This window comes from Oryctolagus cuniculus, chromosome 7 (genome assembly GCF_964237555.1).
Source record: "Oryctolagus cuniculus chromosome 7, mOryCun1.1, whole genome shotgun sequence".
In the NCBI taxonomy this organism is placed as follows: domain Eukaryota; kingdom Metazoa; phylum Chordata; class Mammalia; order Lagomorpha; family Leporidae; genus Oryctolagus; species Oryctolagus cuniculus.
Window position 1 is genome coordinate 144673428 of NC_091438.1, and position 18083 is coordinate 144691510.

At 52.4% G+C, this 18083-nt stretch overlaps 1 pseudogene; it reads right to left on the reverse strand.

The window, feature by feature from the left end:
- Window positions 1–5741: 5741 nt before the first annotated feature.
- LOC100344078 (large ribosomal subunit protein eL15-like) lies at window positions 5742–17280 on the reverse strand (annotated as a pseudogene).
- Between the last annotated feature and the right edge of the window lie 803 nt (window positions 17281–18083).

Genomic DNA, 18083 nt, shown 5'->3' on the forward strand with positions numbered 1-18083 from the left:
CATATTACTTAACATACAAGTGACAGGAGTGACAGCCCACCACCTTGCTGTGGTCTGCGGACAGAAGCGAGCCACAGGTCCCACTTGCACTGGAGGCGAAGGAACCACACAAACACCAGGAGGCAGGAGTCACCGGGGTCACTTAGGATCTGCGCATCACTCTGGGGTTACCGGAAAACCCAAAATGTGCAGGGAAAGAGCACCGGGGATTAGGATGGGGGACAATAAGAAGCGAAATCAAAATACACAGGAGTAGAGCGTGGCAGGTGTTCGGCCTGGCGCTTCAGCTGCTGGCTGAGACGGCCGCGTCCCAGGTGAGACCTGGATTCAACTCCTGGCTCTGGCTCCTGCCTGGGAGGCAGCGGCGCTGGGTCACGTACCTGGGTTCCTGCCACCCACGTGGGAGACCTGGGTGGTGTTCCCAGCTCCTGGCTTCAGCCCCGCGCTGTTCTTGGCCATCACAGGCATTTGGGGAATGAGTTAGCAGATAGGAACTCTCTTTCTCTCTCACTCTCTCCTTCTCTCCGACTCTGTGTCTCTCTGCTTCTTAAATAAATAAATAAAACTTTGAAAAACTTATACCACGGGGAGGGTTAGGAAGCCAACAGCCGTGACGACGGGGTGACTAATTGGTACACATGCAGGCTGCCCCCCCCCACGCCCCTGGGGCCAAAGGCTGCGGGTGTGCTGAACCTCACTGGAGTGAAGCACACTGAGAACTTGCTCCCGCCTGCTCCTTGGCTGCAGGGCAGAGTGACACAACTAGACACACTGCTCCTGTTGTCCCAGCCCAGCTGGGTCCTCTGCAACCCGGCACCTTTTCTTGCCCCGTCACTTCACAGAAAGCAGAGCTAGCCTGCTTGATGGTGTTCCCCTCTCTCTGTCTTGGTGACTCTGCATCTGTCTGTCCTGGAAGATGCAGGCCTCCCTCTGCCCATGGCTAGCCCTCCACTCCCGTCCTGTTTCTCTTTGAGATGTATCATTGAGACTGCAACACGTGCTCAATTCTCTGTCGATTGCAGAGCAGGTGGAAACACCAACAGAACTTTGCACCACTGGTCACCTCCTCACTCTGGTTCAGGTTTGTCTTTTTTTGCTTCCATCAAGGTCAAATTAAAGAGCAGCTACCTCTTCCTGTCCCTTATGATTTCTCAACTTTTAACAATTTGGCCTCTGCATCACTCTCTGGCAGCTTCTATCCTAAGTGCCACCAATGACCACAATCGTGTGGTATGAGCTACTTCCTCTCCCCAGTACTCACAGTTCACAGCCTCTCTTGCAGCTAGCTATGGTCACATGACTGAATTCTGGCGCGTGGACGTGACAGGTGCTGCACCTTGGTGCTGATCCTTGTTCTTCCCACCTGCATGCAGAGCAAAGGAGAGTGTGAGATTCTACAGTGGCACAGACGTTGTGTCCGTCACAAAAGGAGGGGAACCTGGGTGCTTGCATAGTTGTACGGAGCAGAGTGTCTCTGTGTTATTTCTCACTTATACTGAACTCGGATGTAGAAAGAAATAAAGTGTTGCTGGGGCCGGCACTTGGCCCACTTGGTTAATCCTCCACCTGTGGTGCCGGCATCCCACATGGGCGCTGGGTTCTAGTCCCGGTTGCTCCTCTTCTAGTCCAGCTCTCTGCTGTGGCCCGGGAAGGCAGTGGAGGATGGCCCAAATCCATGGGCCCTGCACCCGCACGGGAGACCAGGAGGAAGCACCTGGCTCCTGGCTTCGGATCGGCGTAGTTCTGGCCGTGGCAGCCATTAAGGGGGTGAACCAGTGGAAGGAAGACCTTTCTCTCTGTCTCTCTGTCTCTGTCTCTGTCTCTCTCACTGTCTAACTCTGTCAAATAAATTAAAAAAAAAAAAGTTTTTTGTATAAGCCACTGATTTTGGGAGGCTGTCTCCTAGAGCAACTCTGACCCTTGTTAATATGTAAATGTGTCCCAAGAGTGGGTGCTGGCATAGTAATAAAAGAGCAGGCGCTTAGCCTAGCAGTTAAGACTCTGCTGTCAGTGCCCTCATCCGTATCCGAGTACCTGGGTCTGAGTCCTGGCTCCACTCCCAGTTCCAGTTTCCTGCTAATGTAGAACTTAGGAAGCAGTGGTGATGGCTCAAGTAGCTGGGCCCCTGACACCCACATTGGGAGACCTGGTTTGAATTCCTGGCTCCTGATTCAGCCCCAACTGTGGTTATTGTGGGCATTTGAGGAGTGGACCAGCAGATAGAAGATTCTCTCTCTCTCTCTCTCTCTATTCCCCCCCATTAAAATGCAAATAAGTAAATAAGCAAAAGTTGATCACACAAAAACCCTGTATGGCACAGAATTAATGGCCATGAAGTGGATTGCATAAAAACAGAAGTAGGACTCTGATGGTTCGCCAAGGACTAAAGCCAGGAACCAGGAGCTGCTTCTGGGTCTCCTATGTGGATGCAGGGCCCAAGGACCTAGGCCATCTGCTGCTGCTTTCCAGACACATTAGCAGGGAGTTGCATCGGAAGTGGAGCAGCCAGGACTTGAACCAGCATCCATATGGGATGCCGGCACTGCAGACGGTAGCTTAACCTGCTGCACCACAGTGCTCCCCAACTGTTCTCGTTTCTGTAAGTCGTCACAATGCCATAGTTGATATTTGTGACTTTGTTTTTCTTTTTTTCTTTCTGGACAGGCAGAGTGGATAGTGAGAGAGAGAGACAGAGAGAAAGGTCTTCCTTTGCCATTGATTCACCCTCCAATGGCCGCCGCAGCCAGCGCACCGCGCTGATCTGAAGCCAGGAGCCAGGTGCTTCTCCTGATCTCCCATGGGGTGCAGGGCCCAAGCACTTGGGCCATCCTCCACTGCACTCCCTGGCCATAACAGAGAGCTGGCCTGGAAGAGAGGCAACCGGGACAGAATCCGGTGCCCCGACCAGGACTAGAACCCGGTGTGCTGGCGCCGCAAGGCGGAGGATTAGCCTAGTGAGCCACGGCGCCAGCCGTGACTTTGTTTTTCAACTGTGCATCCCGTATTGCCTTTGCCCTCTGCCAGGGCCTCTGCCGTACAGAGGCTGTATACTTGGGAGGGTGACTCAAACCTTCATTTCTGAAGGAGTTGACTCCTCAGTGGGGATACACCACTGTCCCCAGGGGCCAGCCCTGGGCGGAGCTCTCGCCTCAGCCTTCCACCGTCCTGCAGTGCAGCATATGGTGCAGGACCATCTGTCAGCCAGGCTGAGGTTTCTGCTGCTCAGGCAGGCACGGGGAGCTCTCTGTGAGGGGCGGGAGCTGGGGTCAGAGGAAAATTCCCTGCTCGTGCGACTTGCGCCTGCCGGTTCACCTGTGCCGTCTCCTCCCATGTGGCTGTGCCTGCCTGAGCTCATGGCTGCGCTGGTGAGAAACCACCCAACTCACAGTGGACGCTAGGCCACAGGGCTACTTAGGATGCCAGGGCTCGGAAGCAAGTGGAAGAACGGTGTGCAGAGAAGGGCCTGGGCCTGCTCCCGAGTCCCAGAGGCCTGTGCCGGGATTCACTCTCGGTGTTTTGCAGATGCCCGTACCGCGTTTCCGTTTGCCACAGCCACTGTGTCAGTAACTGCTGGTTCCCGAGGCACGAGAGGAACAGCGTGCTCTGCAGCCTGCGTGGACAGAGCTGTGGGCCCCGATCATTCTCGTAGTAGTAGGTCCCAGTTTTTAATTTTTGTCGTGCTTACATCCCACCCTTTATTTCGCATGCTTTACTGAGCCTTATAAAATCCTTGCTATTTCTGACTTGCTGGACCCAACCAGAACCATGTCATCCTGCTACTTTCCCAGGTGCACCAACAGGTCGGCGCTCCCAGGCGATGCTGGCGTCGCAGCCCCTAATGCCGTGGTGGACCACGTCATGGCGGATAACTGAACCGCCGATGCAGCCCTGAGGACATGTGCACTCTGCGCCCTGCTCTGTGGAAGCAAATTACTCCTGGTGTTTCTTACAAATCACATGGAGGAAAGCACCACTTGCCGGGTCGGTAGTGAATACCAAATGCCAGGGGCACTCCTGCAGCTGGAACGGCTGCTGGAACTGTAGTCGTTGCCCTGTTAAATGAATGAAAATTCATAGTCACGCTCCAAGATGTGGCCACCATATTTACAGGCCAGACACGCGACTCAGTAGGGAAGTGACTGGTTGCACCACCCCAGCACCCTTCACGACTCGGATGGCGACACTCATTTCTGCGGCTCCGCCAGCGTGTGAGCCAGCTGGCGCTGTCCAGGTAGAGGGTCACAGACTGTGGGGCTTGGATACTGGAAATTTTCTCACAGTTCTGAAGGCTGGATGTCCAAGTTTAAGGTGCCGGCAGCGATGGTTTCCAGTAAGGCTTCTCTCTGGTTTGCACATTACCAGTTGTCATCTTGCTGTGTCCCCAGGTGGACTTCTCTTCCGTGGACACACACACTCCTGGTATTTCTGCCTCTTCCTTAAAGGACCCGGGTGCTACTGGAGTAGGGCACCTCACTTGAACTAGCTGTCTCCTCCAGGGCTTCCTTGAAGCCTGCTTGAAGGATTGGAGCTTCAGTGTGTAAGATGGAGGTGGGACACAATTCAGCCCAGGACACCCAGGCGTGCAATTTACCTCCAGTTTGCATCCTCACGGAGAGGGGAAGTTCCAGGGGCATCCTCCCATAATGGCCTTTTTTTTTTTTTTTTTTTTTGACAGGCAGAGTGGACAGTGAGAGAGAGAGAAAGAAAGGTCTTCCTTTGCCGTTGGTTCACCCTCCAAAGGCTGCCACGGCTGGCGCGCTGCGGCCAGCACACCATGCTGATCTGAACACGGGAGACCAGGAGTAGCACCTGGCTCCTGGTGCTTCTCCTGGTCTCCCATGGGGTGCAGGGCCCAAGCACTTGGGCCATCCTCCACTGCACTCCCGGGCCACAGCAGAGAGCTGGCCTGGAAGAGGGGCAACCGGGACAGAGTCCGGCGCCCTGACCGGGACTAGAACCTGGTGTGCCGGCGCCGCAAGGTGGAAGATTAGCCTAGTGAGCCGCGGCGCCGGCCCCCATAATGGCCCTTACTCTGTGGGTCAGCGAGCCAAATGATCTGTATTATTTACTAAATATGGGCATGAGCTGCTTACCGATGGGGACACATCCTGCGAGATGCATCATTAGGGATGTCGTCATGGTGTGAGCATTGAGAGTGTGCTGTCACCAACCTGGACGCTATGGCTGTTCCACTCCCAGCCCGCATGGTGCCTGGTGCGTGGTGTGGGCCGTTGCTTCTGGCCTACACACCTGTGCAGCATCACCATCCCGAGTACCTGTAACACAGTGGAGAGTATTTGTGCATCTAAATGTGCCCAGACACAGGAAAGGTAGAGTAGTATGGTGTACGAGACACACAAATGGTGCAACAGTGAGGGCACGCAGGGGGACGGAGCTTGCCGGACTGGAAGCTGCTCTGGGTGAGTCACCTGCTTGGGAGACCTGGAAGAAGCTCCTGGCTCCTGGCTCCAGCCTGTCCCAGCTTGGTCCTTGCGGTCATTTGGGGAGTGAACCAGTGATGGAAGATTCTCTCTCTCTCTCTCTCTCTCCCCCCCCCCCTCTTTCTCTCTCCTTTTCTCTGTATCTCTGCCTTTCAAATGAATAAATAAATCTTTTTTAAAAAGTTTTTTTTTCTTCAATAGTAGATTAGCCTTAGTTTACTGTGACTTTTTAAACATTTTATATGTTTTTTTAAATCCTAAATGATTTATTAGTTATGAATTTTACAAACATTATTTGAGTTAGCAGTATCGGTGCAGCTAGAGGGTACTGCGCCTTCTCCACGCTGCACAGCGAGAACCACCAATAGTGTGGCGGAACTTGTGACCCCTTCCAAGGCCATGACTCTTGCGGCCTGCAGATGTCAGCCGACGCATTTCCCTGCACTTGTGGACTGGTTTGGTGATCCAGTGGGTGACAGGATTTCTTCTGATGGCTTTATGGAATGAATCAATGAGGGTAACCTCAAAGAATGCGTTCCTGGAATCTTCACCAACCCAATAAGAATTCAGGACTCTCGGTGCCCAGCTCGTTCCTTGGCAACACACTGAAGGCTTCCTGCACACTTTAGCTGGTTAACACCATGATGGACAGGCGTGCGGTAGGTTGCACCCTTCAGAACTGGGCGCCTGTGACCACCAGGGCACACACGAATGCTGTAGATGACGTTACCTTGTTTGGCCTTGTAGCCCAGTCTGTGTGCCTTGTCGGGCTGAGTGGGGCGGGGTGCCCTGTGCAGCGCTGAGAGCTGGTGGCACTGCCAGCAGCGGGCCCGCAGGAGGAAGCACACACGGCCGGCTGCTCCTTTCTCCATAGCTCCTGGAGGCACTTGCACGCACCCAGCTTCCCCGATGGCTGCCGGCCGACGGAAAGGACATGTTATACTGTTGACTTGATAATGCTTAGCTAAAAACAGACACATCATGCAGCTTACGGAAACATTTTTCCTTTATATGCTTATGCTGGCTTATGCCGTAAGCTTTCTTCTACCTTTATATATATTTTACTTTCTTTGCATGTGGTAAAGCAGGTTAAGCGCCACTTGCGATGACAGCACTACCTATCAGGTGGCTGCTGCACTTCTGAGCAAGTTTCCTGCTAATGCACCTGGGAAGCAGCAGGTGACAGCTCAACTGCTTGGGTCCCGGCCACCCATGTGGGAGACACAGATGGAGTTCTTTGCTCCTGGCTTTGGTTTGGCCCAGCCTTGGCTGTTGGCATCTGGGGGAATGAACTAATGGATAAAAAACCTCTCAATCTGTGTGTGTGTATGTGCATGTGAGACTCTGTCACTCTGCCTTTCAAATAAGTAAATAAGTAAATAAATAGAATTTTCAAAATAAAAATAACAAAAAAATGTTTGGTTAAAAACTAAGACACAGAGGGGCTGGTGCTGTGGTGCAGCAGGTTAATCTTCCACCTGCGGTGCTGGCGTCCCATGTGGGCACCAGTTCTAGTCCAGCTGCTCCTCTTCTGATCCAGATCCTTGCTAATGCGCCTGGGAAAGCAGTGGAAGACGGGCCAAGCACTTGGGCTCCTGCTCCCACATGGGAAAACTGGAAGAGGCTCCTGGCTTCAGATCGGCCCTGCTCTGGCCGTTGTAGCCATTTGGGGAGTGAACCAGTGCGTGAAAGACCTTTCTCTCTGTCTCTTCCTCTCACTCTCTGTAACTCTACCTCTCAAATAAATAAAATCTTTAAAAACAAACAAACAAACAAAAAAAACTAAGACACAGGGGCCAGCGCTGTGGCGTAGTGGGCTAAACCTCCACCTCCACCGGTTTGTGTCCTGGCTGTTCCTCTTCCAATCCAGCTCTCTGCTATGGGCTGGGAAGGCAGTGGAAGGTGGCCCAGGTGCTTGGGCCCCTGCACCCACCTGGGAGACTGGGAGGAAGCTCCTGGCTCATGGCTTTGGATGAGCCTAGCTTGGGCCGTTGTGGCCACTTGGGGAGTGAACCAGCAGATGGAAGACCTCTCTGTTTTTCCCTCTCTATATCTGTAACTCTGTCTCTCAAATAAATAAATAAATAAATCTTTAAAAGAAAAAAACAACTAAGACACAGGCACACGCATTAGCCTAGGCCCGCACGGCCTCACTGAGCAGTCTGCACAGGTAAGGAGGTAATGAGGACAAGGACGGAGCTGTCGCTCCTGTCTCTGGACACCTGCTGAGGGACCAGCCTGAGGCCCTGGCTGAGGGGGTCCCTCTTCAGAAATGTGGCCCGCGGTGGTTTGCTCCTTTGTCCCTCACAGATTTGCTTGTGAGCGGATAATGCACGATGGACGTTGTTCTTCATTAATGAAAACCTTTCAGGGTCAGAGTCCTTGTTTTCAAACTTTACCTAATTTTTTTTTTTTTTTTTTTTTTTTTTTTTTTTTTTTTTTTTGTGACAGGCAGAGCAGACAGTGAGAGAGAGAGACAGAGAGAAAGGTCTTCCTTTGCCGTTGGTTCACCCTCCAATGGCCGCCACGGCCGCTGCGCTGCGGCTGGCGCACCGCGCTGATCCGATGGCAGGAGCCAGGTGCTTCTCCTGGTCTCCCATGCGGGTGCAGGGCCCAAGCACTCGGGCCATCCTCCACTGCACTCCCTGGCCACAGCAGAGAGCTGGCCTGGAAGAGGGGCAACCGGGACAGAATCCGGCACCCCAACCGGGACTAGAACCTGGTGTGCCGGCGCTGCTAGGCGGAGGATTAGCCTGTTGAGCCACGGCGCCGGCCAAACTTTACCTAATTTTTAAAAATTTTTAAATTTCTTTTATTAACATGTAATACTTGCACATTTATGGTGCCATAAAATATTTCAACACATGTAGGAAGCATGTTCTCCAATCAGGCATCAGCATTTCCACGTCCTTATCTTTTCTTTCCGCTTGGAGCTGATCCCTCCTCCAGTTTGTCACGCAGTGTGCAGTGTGTAATACGTCGGTGTGAACCAAGGTCACGCCACTGTGCTGTGCCACACTAGGCTTTGTTACTTCCAGCTGTGTTTCCCACCCTTTATCCAACCTCCCTCTGTCCCTCCCCCACACCCTTCCCAGCCTATAGCAATCACTACTCTTTTCTTCTTGCATTATTTGTTTATTTCTTTGAAGGGGAGAGAGAGAGAGAGAGAGAGAGAGAGAGTCAGAGACAGAGCGGTCTTCCATGTGCTGGTTTTCTTCCCAAATGCCTGTCGCTCCCCCTCTTCGTGGAGGAACGACACTAAACCCTGCCTAGGCTTCATATCCGAGTCATGGCACCATTATGTCGCTCCCCCTCTTCGCGGAGGAATGACACAGGACCCTGCGCTGTTCTTTTGTCTGCTCGGCCCTTCCCGGGTTTGCTGCTGGTTCTTCCCAGGTTGGCTACCGTCCCTTCCACCTCCGTGGAAGGGCGGTTCCCCCTGCCACTTTCCCCACTTCCGCGGGGGAGCGGCACACCGCTGGCCGGCTCTCTCGGGGGCTGCTCAGGTGTTCCCTTTAGATAGATGTTCCTGGTGCATGTTGTCTCTCTCCTCCTTTATAGTCCTCCTCCACCAATCCCAACTCTGCTACCCACACGCCGAGTACGCTGCTCTCCTCCAATCAGGAGCAGGTCCTGCTGTTTATTGGTTGAACTGGAGGCAGCTGTGTAGAAGCTGTTTCCTCCTCTCCCAGCGCCATATTGTGGGAGAGCAGATGCATAGAATAAGTCTTAATTCCAGTAACTTAGTCTAGTCCGAGTTGCTCCCCACAAATGCCCACAACAACTGGGGCTGAGCCTGGCCTAAGCCAGAAGCTAAGAACTCCATCCTTGTCTCCCACATGGGTGGCAGGGGTCTAAGTACTCGGGTCATGATGCTTTACCTTCTTCTTCTTTTTCCTTCCTTCCTTCCTTCCTTCCTCCCTCCCTCCCTCCCTCCCTCCCTCTCTTCCTGTCTGTCTTTCTGCTGGTTCATTCCCCAAATGGCTGCAATGGCCAGGGCTGAGGCCAGGAGCCGGAAGCTTCATCTGGGTCTCCCATGTGGGTGCAGGGGCCCAAGGACTTGGGCCATCTTCCACTGCTTATCTTAGCAGGGAGCTGGATTGAAAGTGGAGCAGGTGAGACTTGAACCGACACTGCAGGTGGCACTTTAAGCACAGCGCTGGCCCTCATCAAGTTTCAATCTTCTGCATGTGGATTTCCCAGCACCTCTTATTTAAGAGGCTGTCTTCTCTCCATTGTATTTTTTGTGACCTTTGTTGAGAATAAGTTGGCCGTAGACCCATGGATTCATTTCTGGGGTCTCCGTTCTGATCCATTGGCCTGTACGTCTGTTTTTTTTTTTTTTGCCCACACCGTGCTGTTCTGGTCACCATAGCTCTTCAGCGTGTCTGGGAATCAGGTGTTAACTCCAGTTTTGTTCATTGTTTTGGCTACTCAGAATCTTTTGTGCTTCCATATGAATTTTAGGGTTGTTTTTCCTAGTTCTGCAAAGAATGTCATTGATATTTTGATGGGGATTGAATTGAAACTAAGTCAGTTGTACAGTATGGACTATTTAAAAAAAATAAAAAGGTTTTATTTATTTATTTGAGAGGTAGAGTTACAGAGAGAAAGACAGAGACATAGACAGAGACAAAGAGTAAGGTCTTCCATCTGTTGGTTCACTCCCCAAATGGCCTCAATGGCCGGAGCTGGGCTGATCTGAAGCCAAGAGCCAGGAACTTCGCGCAGGGTACAGGGGCTCAAGCACTTGGGCCATCTTCTGCTGCTTTCCCAGGCCATAAGCAAAGAGTTAGATTGGAAGAGGAGCAGCCAGGACATGAATTGGTGCCCATATGGGATGCCGGCACCATAGGCAAAAGCTTAGTCAACTACACAGCACCAGCCCCAATAGTATAGACATTTTAATAATACTAATTCTTCTAATCCATGAACATAAAAGGTCTTTCCATTTTTCATGTCCTCTTAAATTTCTTTCATTAATATTTTGTAATTTTCATTGTAGGGCTTTTTCACATCCTTGGTTAAATTTATTCCAAGATACTTTATTTTATAGCTACCATGAATGGGATTGCTTTTATAATTTCTTTCTCAATGAGTTTGTTATTGGTGTATACAAATGTTACTGATTTTTTGTGTTTATTTTGTAAGCTGCAACTTCATTTTTTAAAAAAGATTTATTTGAAAGGCAGAGTTATATGTAGAGAGGGATAGGCAGAGAGAGAGAGACAGAGAGAGAGAGACAGAGAGAGAGACAGAGAGAGAGAGACAGAGAGAGAGAGAGAGAGGTCTTCCATCCTCTAGTTCACGCCCCTAATCACTGCAACAGCCAGGGCTGGGCCAGGCGGAAGCCAGGAGCCAGCAGCTTTATCCTGGTCTCCCATGTAGGTGCAGGGGCCCAAGCACTCGCGCCATCCTCCACTGCTTTCCCAGGCACATCAGCAGGGAGCTGGATTGGAAGTAGAGTGGCCGTGACTTGAACTAGCACCCATGTGGGATGCCAGCACTGAAGGCAACAGCTTAACCCACGGTGCCACAGCACCAGCCCCTGTAACCTGCTGAACTTATCAGTTCTAATTTTTTTTTATTTGACAGGCACAGTTAGACAGTGAGAGAGAGAGACAGAGAGAAAGGTCTTCCTTCTGCTGGTTTGCCCCCCAAATGGCTGCTACTGCTGGCGCATTCTGCCGATCCAAAGCCAGGAGCCAGGTGCTTCCTCCCGGTCTCCCATGTGGGTGCAGGGCCCAAGCACTTGGGCCATCCTCCACTGCACTCCCGGACCACAGCAGAGAACTGGACTGGAAGAGGAGCAACCGGGACTAGAACCCGGAGCCCATATGGGATGCCGGCACTGCAGGCTGAGGATTAACCAAGTGAGCCACAGCGCTGGCCCCCCAGTTCTAATATTTCTAATATTTACTGAACTCATTAGTTCTAACTCTTTTGGTTGTGTCCAAACTCATTCTACCCAAGTTCTTCAGTCATCATCTGTAGCCTTTAGGAGTGTGCATTTGCAGGAAGCTGGTAACAGAGGCACAGCTGGAACCCAAGCCCAGGCACTCTGACTGGGATGCGGGTGTTCCAGTTGGTGGTGTAACCATCAAACCAAGTGTGCACAGATTTTGATTGTTTTGAATTTATTGAGATGAGATTTTTGGCCTAATGTATGCTGCTATTAGAGAATGTTCCATGTGTTGATGAGAAGAATGTGCACTGTGCGGCTTGCGCTTGGCCTAGTGGCGAAGGCTCCCGCATCCCAGCTCTGTTTGCAACTCCAGCTTCCTGCTGATGTTGACCCTGGGAGCCGAGGATGAAGGCTCTGCCGCCTCCAAGGGAGACTTGGATTGAGCTTCCAGCTCTCAGCGTTGGCCTGGCCCCTCCCAAGCTGTTGAGGGCATTTGGGAAGGGAACCAGTGGCTGGAAGCTCTGTCTGTCTGTCTGTCTCTGTCTCTTTGCCTGGCAAAAAACGAGAGAAGAACATGCATTATGCAACTGTTGGATAAAACGTTCTATAAATGTCTGTTAGTTCATTTAGTCTATAGTACAATTTAACTCTGATGTTTCTTCATTGATTTTTGTCTGGATGATCCGTCTATTGATGAAAAGGGGGTGTTGAAGTTCCCCACAATTAATGTAGTGGAGTTTATTTTCCCCGATTATATTGAATGTTTGTTTTATAAAACTGGGTGCTCTAGAATTAAATGCATATACATTTGCAACTGTTATATCTTCTTGTTGAATTGATCTCTTGATCAATTCTTTGTCTCTTTTTATAGTGTTCATGTTAAAGTCTGTTTTTGTCTGATATAAGCAGAATGTAGTTACTTTGCTTGCTTTTGGTTTCTGTTTGCATGGAATATCTTTTTCCAGCCTTTCGCTTTCAGTTTGTGTCTTTAGTGGTGACATAAGTTTCTTGTAAGTAGCATATCTTTTTCAAGATCTTATCTGTTTATTTGAAAGGCAGAGTGAGAGAGAGAGAGAGAGAGAGATCTTCCATCTGCTGGTTCACTTCTGAGTGGCCACAAAGGCTAGAGCTGAGCCAGGCCCACGTCAGGAGTGTAGAACTCCATCCAGGCCTCCCACGTGGGTGGCAAGCGCCCGTGTACTTGGGTCACCTTCCACCGTCTTCCCAGGGACACTTGCAGGGAGCTGTATTGAGTGTGGAGCAGCGGGGACTCCAACTAGTACCCATAGGGATGCCAGCATCACAGGCGGCAGCTTCGCTCTGCCCCACGCTGCCAGCCCGGGTAGCACAGCTTTGAGTCTCACTTTTGTATCAGGCAGAGAGACAGAGGCGGGTAGACAGAGATCTTCCCTTCATTCCCCAGATGCCAGCTGGGGCTGGGTCAGGCTGGAGCCGGAGCGAGGAGCTGGGTCTGGCTCCGCCACGGCGGGGGCAGGAGCCCAAGCACTCGAGCCACCGACTGCTGCCCTTCAGGGCGTGCAGCAGCAGGAGCCTGGACCGTAGCAGCCCTGGCACTGGGAGCAGGCACCGCAACCGGGGAGGTGGGCACCCCACGGAGCACCCTAACTGCTGTGAAAACACCCGCCTCAGCCTGCATCTTTTTTTTCCCCTAAGATTCATTTATTTGTTTGAAAGGCAGAAGGAGAGGGAGAGAGAGAGAGAGGGAGGAAAAAGCAAGCTCTTTCGGCAGCTGGTTCACTCTCCAAATGATCACATCTGGGAGACGGAAGTCCACCCTGGACCCCTACCCGGGCGGCAGGGCTCTAAGTTTGGGCCCCTCCTGCTGCCTTCCCAGGCACATTAACAGGGAGCCGAGTCAGGAAATGGAACAGCCAGAACTCTAACGGGCACCCAGTGTGGGATGCTGGCTTCATAGTGGTGAGTGGTGGGAAATTTACTCCATTTACATTCACGATTACTATTATTTAAAGAAGGTTTTAAAAATTCAATTTATTTGGGAGGCATGAGAGATCCCATCTGCCTGTTCACTCACAAGAGCCCGCCATGGCCAGGAGGGACTGGGGCCGGCAGCAGCCAGGAACTGGGAACTCGATCCGCGCCTCCCACTTGTGTGGCAGGAACCCGGTTATCCCAGCCGAGCCCGAGCCGAGCCGTGGCTGCTGCCTCCTGGGGTCTGCTGCCTCCTGGGGTCTGCCTGGGTGGGAAGCAGTCGGGAGCTGGCGCTGAGCGTTCCCCAATGGAACATGGGTGTGTCGACCGACAGCTTTGACTGCTAGGCTCAATGCCTGACTTGCCAAAGGCCTACCGCTCCTGACAACCCGACACCGGGGCCTTCAGAACCGAAATGGGCCAGAGAACCCAGCAGAGGACCCATCGGAACCGCCGGGGACCACATTTAAAGTGGAGGTCACAGGAACACAGACGCAAAGGGGCGGGCGGATCTGTCTGCCCGTCATCACTGCAGAAACCGGGAGCCAGCGACCGAAACCCACCCGGTGACCCAGTCCGGCCCCCGCACCCGCCCAGGCCGACCGAGCTGGGCGCTCTGAGGGCCGTAAACAGTCCTGAAGACCTTACAGGGCAGCGTGGGCGCAGCGGCCTGGAGACTCGAGCCTGCCGCGAGTGACCCTGCGGCACGCCCAGACGCCCCACAAAGCAGGACACTGTGGAAAATCGAAACTTAAAAAAAAAAAAAAAAAAAAAAAAAAGATTTATTATTTAATTTGAAAGGCAGAGCACCAGAAAGAGAGGAGAGGGAGAGAAAGAGATCACCCATCCAAAGGTTCACTCCCTACATAGTTGTAACAACTGGAGCCAGGCTGGGCCAGGCCACGACAGGCTGAAGCCAGGAGCCTGGAACTCCGTCCAGGTCTCCCACGCGGGTGCAGGGGCCCAGGCGCTCGGGCCATCTTCTGCTGCCTTCCCAGGCCATAGCAGAGCAGCCGGGACTCAAACTAGCACCCCGATGTGGGATGCTGGAATGGCCAGCCACAGCTGAACTCGGTGTGCCGTAGTTATTACTGATAGGTAACGACTCGTCATTAAAAAAGAGCCCTGTTTGTTTTGCATGTCCTTTCTTCGTTGCCGCGGGGGTTTCTGCATCCCCATGGGTTCATGGTGCAGCTATCTTCCTCCTGCTTCTACGCACAGGGCTCCCTGCGCATCCTCTGTGCGGCGCGTCTCGCGGCTTGCACTTCCCCGGGAAAGCCTTTATTCCCTTCATGAATGAAGGAGCGCCTGGCGGGGCATGGCGAACTTGCCTGGGAAGTTGTCTCTTTCGGAACCTGGAGAACACTGTTCCCTTCCCCCCTGCCCTGCGAGGTTTGTGCTGAGAAATCTGCTGCTGTCAGTCTACTGGGTGCCTCCTGCCTTTGTGTTGGATTTTTTTTTTTTTTTAATGTCTTATTTATTTGAGAGACAGAGTTACCGAGAAAGGTAGAGGCAGAGAGATCTTCCATCCAATGGTTCACTCCCCAAATGGCCACACATGGATGCAGGGGCCCAAGGACTTGGGCCATCTTCTACTGCTTTCCCAGGCCATAGCAGAGAGCTGGATTGGAAGAGGAGCAGCTGGGATTCGAACCAGCGCCCATATGGGATGCTGGCACTGCAGGCAGCAGCTTTACCCACTATGCCACAGTGCCGGCCCCAATCAATTAATTTTTAAAAATAATACTAAGTGGAGGTTGGCATTGTGGTGTAGCAGGTTAAGCTCCCACATGTGATACCAGCATCCCATATGGGCACTGGTTCAAGTCCTGGCTGCTCTACCTCCAATCCAGCTCCCTGCTAATGGCCTGGGAAGGCAGCAGAAGATGGTACAAGTGCTTGGACCCCTACACCCATGTGGGAGACCCAGATGGAGCTCCTGGCTTTGGCCTGGTCCAGCCCTCACTGTTGCAGCCACCTGGGGAGTGAACCAGTGGATGGAAGCTCTTTCCCTCATTCTGTCACTTTGCCTTTCAAATAAAGAAATCCTTGAAAAGTAATAATAAGTGAAGTCTTGAAAGGTGTGAAGTACTTGCACTTCTGCATTTTATTGGCACAGCAATCCAGGGGGGCATCTTGGAAGAGGAGCTGGCCATGACTTCTGACTGCTCCGGTAGCTCATGGCAACGTGTCATTCCTCCAAGGCCCTGGACTTCTCGCAAAGCCGGATCCCAGAAGTGTTCCATTTCTAGCGCAGCACTGCACCCAGCCCAACTCTGTCCTGTCCTCAGAAGCCTTGGCGCCCGCACTCACTTGTCCCGACAGCTGAGTCTCCCAGGCGTGTGTTTCCGACACGCGTCCGTCTGTAGTGGAGTTCTGCTCTGGCAAGTAACTTTCCTCCGTGATCCACTTGTCCAGAGTTTCCAAAAATCCCCCAGCAGCCTTCAGCCCTGCCCCACTTTTACAGTGGGTAACGAGTTCTTGAATTATTTAAAACGTCCAGAAATAGCAGTCGGTTCCACATCGTGGTTGGGCCCAGCCTGTGCTCTCAGCATTGCTGGCCAGCGTTTTGCTTTGGCCGTGATGTCACGGTGCTGAGAGGGCCAAGTGTCTGCAGTCCCGGTCATTAGGGGTTCCTCACGCTGGACACGGACCATCCTCAAGCCTCCTTTAGTCTCACTGCCCTTGTCTGGGCATTTTCTTTACTGCCTCTGTCACTTTGTTCTTTTTTTTTTTTTTAGATTTATTTATTTATTTGAGAGGTAGAGTTACAGACAGACAGAGGCAGAGAGAGAGAGAGAGTCTTCCATCCACTGGTTCACTCCCCAATTGGCTGCAATGGCTGGAGCTGGGCTGATCCGAAGCCAGGAGCCAGGAGCCTCTTCCGGGTCTCCCACGCGCGTGCAGGGGCCCAAGGGCTTGGGTCATCTTCTACTGCTTTTCCAGGCCACAGTAGAAGAGAGCTGGATCGGAAGAGGAGAAGCCGGACATGAACTGGCACCTGTATGGGATGCTGGCGCCGCAGGCGGAGGCTTAGCCTGCTACACCACAGCAGCGGCCCTGTCACTTTCTTCTTGTTCCTCCGATCACAGCTATGATGCAATGGGACAGGCCCGACTGGTGGCGCAATAATTGTCACTGATTCCCCACTTTGTAGCCCTTGAGCACTTTTTAAAAACCGAGTGATGGACACTGTGGCACAGCAGGTGGATGCCTGGGATCAAAGCTTGGCTCTGCTTCCCACCCAGCTTCCTGCTACCGCACCTGGGAGGCAGCAGGTGATGACGCTCGAGCTTGGCTTCCTGCCACCACACAGGAGACCCAGATGGAGCTCCTGGCTTTGGCCTGGCCCAGCCGTGCCTGGCTGCTGGGGGCAACTGCGGAGTGAACCAGTGGATGGAAGATCTCTCTCTCTGTCTCCCCCACCTCTGTTACTCTTCCTTTCAAAAATAAATCTTTAAAAGTAAATAAATAAATAAGCATGAGAGAAAATGACTCAACCAAGAGACGTGGTAAACAGGTGAGGCTGCTGCACTGTTTCAAGTAGCAGGAGCTCACGCGGCAGTAATGACAGAAAGCAAAGTCTGTAACAGTCACTATCCTTAGCAAACATCCCAGACTGTGTACATATCACTCCAAGTGCTGTAATTTGTTTAAAAGTCATTTGAGAAGCAGAGAGACAGAGACAGAGATGCCCCAGCCTCTGGTTTACTCCTCAATGCCTCCAACAGCCAGGGCTGGGCCAGGTCAAAGCCAGGAACTCAGAATCCCATCTGGGGTGGCAGGGACCCACCTGCCTGAGTCATCCCCACTGCTCCCAGGGTGAGCCCCAGCAGGACCTGGGACCGGGCCAGAGCCGGGTTTCAGAGCCGGGCACGGCGGCGCGGGAGCAGGGCGCCCCGGCAGCAGCCTCAGCACGCCGCGCACCTGCCGTGCTGCACCGCGGTGGGGGTGGCGGCGCAGGAGGCTTGACAGCCCCAGCATCGCCGCAGCCGGGAAGAGAGCTGTGCTGAGGTTGCGATGATGCTGTGTCACTAGGTGACAGGAATTTTTCAGTTCCGTTATAATTTTTTTTGAAAAAAAAATAAGATCTTTTTATTTATTTATTTGAAAGGCAGAGTTGGAGAGACAGCAAGCAAGCGAGCACTCTTTTATCTGCTGGTTCACTCCCCAAATGGCCTAATGGCCAGGGCTGGGCCAGCCTGAAGCCAGGAGCCAGGAACCTCACCCAGGTCTCACGAGACCCGCTGTGCCACAGCGCCAGCCCCATAAGAGATTCTTTTATGCCTATCGTGGGAGCTCTACAGTTCTCCGATCACGGGTTGAGCTGAGAGTTTGGCGTTTTCTTTCTGCAAGGACTCTGAGGCTCTGAAAAATCTGTCTCCTACCGTAGCCCCACAGTCATTGTCATTGCCGTAAAAGTCAAGGGCAGCCACCACTTGCACCTCCAAGGCACCTGTTTTAGTTGGCGCCTCATCACAAAAACCACCGGTGAGAACTTGATTGACCATGTCACAGGATAGCATGGGTTGGTGGCATCACACTTCACACTGGCCAAGAGCTTAGCACAGGCAAACCCCCCGACGCCAGGAAGCCAGTTCCCCAGTCCCAACTTCTGGAAGCCATTCTCTGGGATCCTCTCCTAGTACTGATTTCCGTCTCAGTCAGGGTCCAGGCAATGAGAGAGAAACCACAGCAGTGCTTGGCAGAGAGAGTGTTAGGGATGCTTAGCCAGGTGTCCGGTTGTTAACCAGGTAACCACAGGTGTCAGCAAAGCAAACTCTGAG